A 6,595-nucleotide genomic window follows, 5' to 3' on the forward strand; every position below is an offset into this window, starting at 1 on the left:
AATCGACCATTACAAAATAAATCTGTAAAAGAGTGGATCCCTTTATTTTTCCATAGGAGAAAGATAGAGTCAGTTGTTGAAGGTTTAAATGAAAAGTTTTGATGAAAAAAAACTAGACAACTTAAGTTGTTTAAAATTTTAAAAATTTACGGATCTGAACCCAAATCCGTAGGGATTGTTTATTAAACGGGTAAAGATGGATTTTAGAGAGCTGTAAAGGTAATGGAGCTCCTACAATTGAAGTTAAATAAAATTGTTTAACAGCTTTTAATTCCAAATCAACCCATAATGATTTTTGTTTCTTATCAAGCCAATATAACCAAAAACATAATTGTCTAATTTTCACAGCCCAATAATACAGTCTTAAATTAGGAAGTGCAAGTTCACCATCTTTTTTAGATTTTTCTAAGTGATACTTATTAAATCTTGGTCTCTTATTGTTCCAAATAAAGGAAGAAATAAGTGAGTCAATTTGATCGAAAAATGTTTTAGTTAAAATGATAGGTATATATTGGAAAATATATAAAAATCTAGGTAAAATCATCATTTTCACAGCACGAACATGACCTATTAAAGAAAAAGTAAGTGGATAGCATCTAGAAAATAGTTATTTCCTGGCGTCCATTAAATGAACTATATTTGCTTTAAAGAGATCTTTACATTTTTTTTTGTAATTATGATACCTAAGTATATAAATGTATTAACAATTCTAAAAGGAATATCATTATATATACTAACAGGGACATTTAATGGAAACAATTCTCTTTTATTCAAGTTAAGTTTATATCCTGAAAATTTAGCGATATCTTTAAGTGTTTCAAAAGATTAGGAATTGATTCCTCAAGATCTGAAATAAAAAACGAAAAGATCATCTGCATAGAGAGAAATCTTATGTATGGTTCCATTCATAGAGATATGGAGAATATTTTTAACTTCACGTAGTGTTATAGCTAAAGACCAATACAAGTTTAACAAATAAAGGGCTTAATGGACATCCCTGTCTAGTGCCACGAGAAAGTGAGCAAAAAAGAAGACCCGCAGTTCTTAGTAATGATAAGCTCAAGGGCGACTTCCTGTCTGTGTCTATAAGCCAAATGAATGATAAAATGGTCTCGGCCTCACAATGAAATTCGACATGACCCTGCACCATATGTCTATCTGCACTGCACTTGCTCTGCAGCCATAATGCTTTGTTACAGTTATTGTTCTGTCGTATATCAGCTCAATGTATTGTTGAAATGTATCAATCTGTGTGGATGGTACGTCAGGCAAGATTTTCAATGTAGCTCAGAACGTTATGAAAATAAACAAATTTCCCATTTTAATTACGTGGAAATATTAGACAGACTGAGCTTCTGCTCTGGAAGCTCAGAAGGAAACTGAACTGTTGTCATTTCTGAGGAAAGCAAACATATGGAAAAGGCTTCAATTTCTTATTACGATCTGCGGTAACTGGGATCAGGTGACCAGTGGTGGGTCTCCCATATCAATATCAGAATCGGGTTTAATAGCACCGGCATATGTCATGAAATTCGTTGTCCCTGCGGCAGCAGTAGAACCTAATTCATAACAATAGATTTTAACAATTGAGTGTAAAATAAGAGTGTACATTTTAAGTAGTTAAATTATATAAATAGTACCAAAATATTTTTTAAAATTTAATAAACTATTTTACTTATGTCGACTATTTGACTGACCGGGTTGTTGCTTTGGAAGTAGTGGAGTGAAGCTCAACTGAACTGTACACATTTATAAGAATCTCAGAGAAACAGAAAAGGCAAAATTCTCATATAAACGGGTCGGACACCCAGAAACATCGGCTGCACTTCAGCAGATAAAAACAATGAAATGAAACATGCTGAAAATATTGCAAAAAAAAAAACATTGTCCACGCACAACGAGAGGACGTGACAGATCCGGATCTCACTGCCTTGTCTGAACGGGGAAAGGTGAAGCTACACGTACACGTAGAGCAGTGACCCGCAGGTGCTGCAGATCTGCAGAAAAACGTGAACAGGAAATGGGATCACGTGACCGGTTTGGTCTCCCATCCCCAGACAGTGAACCAGCTAACCACTACTCTGTGGAAAGAAGCAAAATTGCTGCTCACATCTCATCTCGCCTTAAATGTATTAGACATTTCAACCCCCAGGAAAAATATATCGTCTGTCCACTCTATCTATTCCTCTCGTAATCTTATAAACGTCCATCCAGTCTCACCCCAGCCTGCGCCGCTCTGGAGAAAACAGCACAAGTTTGTCCAGCCTCTCGTTATAGCTCATGTCCTCTAATCCGGGCAGTGTCCTGGTAAACCTTTTCTGCGCCCTGTCCAAAGCCCCGACATCCTTCCGAGAATGGGGGCGACCAGAACTGTATGAAACACTCCAGATGTGGTCTAACTAGTTTTATAAAACTGTGTTACGAATTGTAACGTTTTAGAAACGAAACAGCAGCAATAGAGTTCACACTGGAGTCTGGTTTTGATGTTAAAACCACTCTATTTATTAGTATCTACATATAACACAGTAAGTTAACGAAATAAAGAAAAGTGTTATCTGTATATATGTGTAAATATAACTCCCAGACTATCAAGCCTGAGAAAGCAAAGCTCAGAGTCTTGAGATGGTGAAGGAGTAAAGTTCAGTAATCCACGGAATAAATGATGGGAGAGAGATATTTGTGATCCAGGGTGAAACGTAGAGAAAAGGCCGTTACATCAAAATAACCGTCGAGAATTTCTTAACTGTTGAATCCGTCCACATACGAGTTATCAGCGAAAGTGACCTGTCACAGGAATACCGTCTTCCAGGGGTTACTACACAACATACCCAGGCAAGGGTTCACCCAATATATTCCAAACTCCACTGCTATGGATTATACGAAGTGACAGCCACACACATTCGTTGTGGTTCCGTGTACCGATGATCAACCCTCTCTTGTGGGCATAGGAGAGTTCCAATCCTCAGATGCGACTAACTGAATTGGTATCATGTTACACGTTGATGAAATGCAGAGGTACACCATCCAGGCGCACAGCCAGATGGGGCAGGCGGCCGGGCTCGACATCCTGAGCTTTTACCATTTCCGGCTGGAAGGTCGAGGCCAATAGGATCGTCACCCCGCTAGAGTTGGAGCTGAGGAGGCTCATGTAGACCCCTCCTTGCCGCTGCAGGAGCCAAGCGGACTCGTCCCCCGCGGTGGTATGGGTTCCCTACAGGAACCTCACCGTATATCACCCATCCCAAAGGACTGAGAGATTCTTTTATCTGCCGAGAGAACCCCTGCTACCATTAAAATTTAGACCAGCTACAGTGAGCTTCATGTAAGGAGTTTACTAGGACTCAGCACCTGCACCCTTCCCGGTGAGAACGGAGGCGCCCTCAACCACACGAGCCCGAGAAAAAAAAACAAGAATTCTCTTTGCTTTCCGGGCCCCAGTGGTGCCAACGCCACTCACCTGTGACCCACCGTCTCCCGAAGGAGCGAGGCTGATTCCCACTCTGATGTCCCTCACCAGGTCATCCGGAAAGGATTTCAGCTGCCGCCTGACATTCCCAGACACAACATTCCTCTTCCCCTTCACCTTCCGTCTAAGGATGACTCGCAGGGACTTCATCAGCCTCGGCGTGCCAGACCAGCGAAGCGAGGCCAGCTTAGGCCGATGCTTTGCACCCTCAGAGGTGAGAATGAACTCTCTCATTTCCTCCACAGGTATCAATGGGGATTTCTCTGGAGGGGTGAGGATGTCCTTTGTCTCACTCCACCGCCTCACTACAGATAGATTCCCCCCGTCTTCATCCCCGTGTGTTCGAACAGACGGCTGCACTTAAAACCCACACTGCGCAGCGGGTACCTCCCTCATACCTTTCCGCTGCACCGTCGCATCAGTCTTATCCACAGTTACGACAATGGAGGGATCATCCCCAGGGTCTCCTCTCCGCTCTTACTGTTTAATGCTCTTGCCCCCAGGGAATCGCTTACTACTAAGTCCTGGGTGGAGGGCTTCAGGGCTGTCGCGATTGTGCAAACAGGGCTAGCACTAACTTTCTACACAATCACACCACCTACCACAGGACTAGTGGCTACATCTGGGGATTCAGGGTTAGACACAAACTCTACCCGGATTCCCACCCTTTCCTGGGAAATCCCCGTATCTACATTCCCTACCCTCTTGGGGGAAGATACCCTTCTCTTCTGAGGCGCACACAGGTGCCGGATTCACCAATGGCGCGGTACTCTCCGCTTCCAACTGCGCACTTTCCCGAGCCTCCCGCTCCACTTCAGGGCAAATAGGCGGGAGTTCTGCGGTCTCGGGGGCCGACTTCTTAGTGTGTTTGGATTTCTTCTTTGCTTTCTTTCTCAGCACAAGCTCCTCCCCGTCCGTCGCCTGAACCTCCTTGTACGTAGCCTCAAGATCTCCCACCTGAACCACGGGGCAGGAGCAGGGACTGAAACAGACGTAGGAATAGGAGCAGGAAGCAGGAGTCGGCTCAGGTGCAGGCACAGGAATAGGATCGGGGCAGAGGTAGCTGGGGCTCTGGTGCCCCAAGTGGACACCCTAATGTTTCGGGTGTTAGGACAGTCCCTCCGAAAGTGCCCCACCTGAACCACGGGGCAGGGGCAGAGACTGAAACAGACGTAGGAATAGGAGCAGGAAGCAGGAGTCGGGTCAGGTGCAGGCACAGGAATAGGATCGGGGCAGAGGTAGCTGGGGCTCTGGTGCCCCAAGTGGACACCCTAAGGTTTCGGGTGTTAGGACAGTCCCTCCGAAAGTGCCTCACCTTCCTGCACGTAGCCCCAGGAGCACCCGCCTGAACCACAGGGGTAGTAGCAGAGACTGGAACAGACGTAGGAACAGGGACAGGGTTAGAGACAGGGTCAGGGGCAGGAGCAGGGGCCGGCACAGGTGTAGGAACAGGGATGGGATCAGGGGCAGAGTTAGCTGGGGCACTGGTTCCCGAAATGGACTCCCTGGGTTTTCGAGTGCTAGGACAGTCACTCCGAAAGTGCCCCACCACCCCGCACGCATGGTACCGTGGGCGCTCAGAGTTCCAATACACCTGATAGTCTACCCCCTCGGGCCGGACAGTAAACCGGCCCTCAACGTCGTCCTCCATTTCCAGCTGCATGAACACCTGACGCCGGAAAGAGATTACGTTACGGAGGGTGTGTCTCTTAAATTTGAGTCTGATGTCAGTTATATCTGACCGTACTTGTCCCAAGCTGTCTAGTGCGGGAAGTAGGACCTCGTTGGGGATTAAACGTGTCCGTTAAGCTGCGTGGAAATGTCACCAGCTCCATCTTTAAAAGGATGTTTTCCACCGTGATCCCCCCAACTAAGATCCCGGTGTACCAACTCATCATTCTCTAGATAAAACACTGCCTCCCCGAACTCATTCTCTGTGGCCAAAATGCCACCTTTCCCAAACAAGTCCTCCAGAGCCGCCACATATATTTTTGCAGTGCGGTTTCAATGTATTCAATGTATTCAAAATACATTGCACTCGCGTTCTCCTTTCACCGACCAAAACAAGGCGTTGTCCGAGGCCGGAGATGCAGCCGCCTTTGTCCAACTCCCCGAAGGCCTGCAACTCCGTGGAGAACGGCCCGGCATGGTGACACTATGTCCAAATCTAGAGATATACGGATGTGTCGGTTATAAGTCCTGGAACGAGTTGAGTGACTGGCCTGAAAAGTTTGTACTCGACAGTATCTTGCAGGCTCGGCGCCAGAAATTCCAGCGCCAGGAAAGGCTCCGTCGGTCCTGCAGAACTTCCAGGCCGTGAGAGGTCGAGACTTCTCAACAGATGGTCCGGCTCCTACACCGAACGAGAATCACGACGACAAAAGAGGAGGGACGTTGTCCCGATGTCAGTGGGGAAGCAGTGGCGTTTGTCTCCGTTGTTTGGAGCAAACCAGTCTCCTGGCGAATTGCCAGCAGCTGCAGCTGGGAGCCCGGCATTTAGCAGCCGTGAACGAACCCAGACCAAACTGGCAGAAAAACTCCAAGCGAAGCTTCCACGCTAAAACAGCCGCTCACTTATATGTCCAAGAGACAATTCGAAACATCTCCAAAGTTTCTCACGAACTTATACAGCAGATTTTCCTCGATTTTTCCCAGCTCATTCAGAACAGCTCCACGCTGTGTCTGACCGTGGGAGTGTGTGATGGGAAGGCGTGGAGGAAGATTCACGTTGTGTCTGACCCTGGGAATGTGTGATGGTACGATGCGAAGGGAGCTTCACTCTGCGTCTGACCCAGAGACTGTGATGCGACATTGCAGAGGGATCTTCACTCTGTATCTGATCCGTGGAGAGCGTGATGGGGCCCTGCGGAGGGGCACACACTCAGTGTCTGAACCTCTGCTGTTTCCGACCGTTGAGGACGCAGGTCTGATAGTATACCGTATATGAGCTTCCAGTCTCTTTTGTCGATTTTGTCTGCAAAGCCAGGAGAGTGTTCAGGACGGTTGGGGTCCGGAGAGTGGGCGTATCTCGGGTGCGAGGAAGCGGCGGTCAGCCTTGATGGGGGTGGGGACTGAAGAGATCCTGGGGACTGGACAATATCAGCCTGGAACTGAGGTGCAGCTGTACCA

Source organism: Hypanus sabinus, unplaced genomic scaffold (genome assembly GCF_030144855.1).
Source record: "Hypanus sabinus isolate sHypSab1 unplaced genomic scaffold, sHypSab1.hap1 scaffold_248, whole genome shotgun sequence".
Lineage (NCBI taxonomy): Eukaryota > Metazoa > Chordata > Chondrichthyes > Myliobatiformes > Dasyatidae > Hypanus > Hypanus sabinus.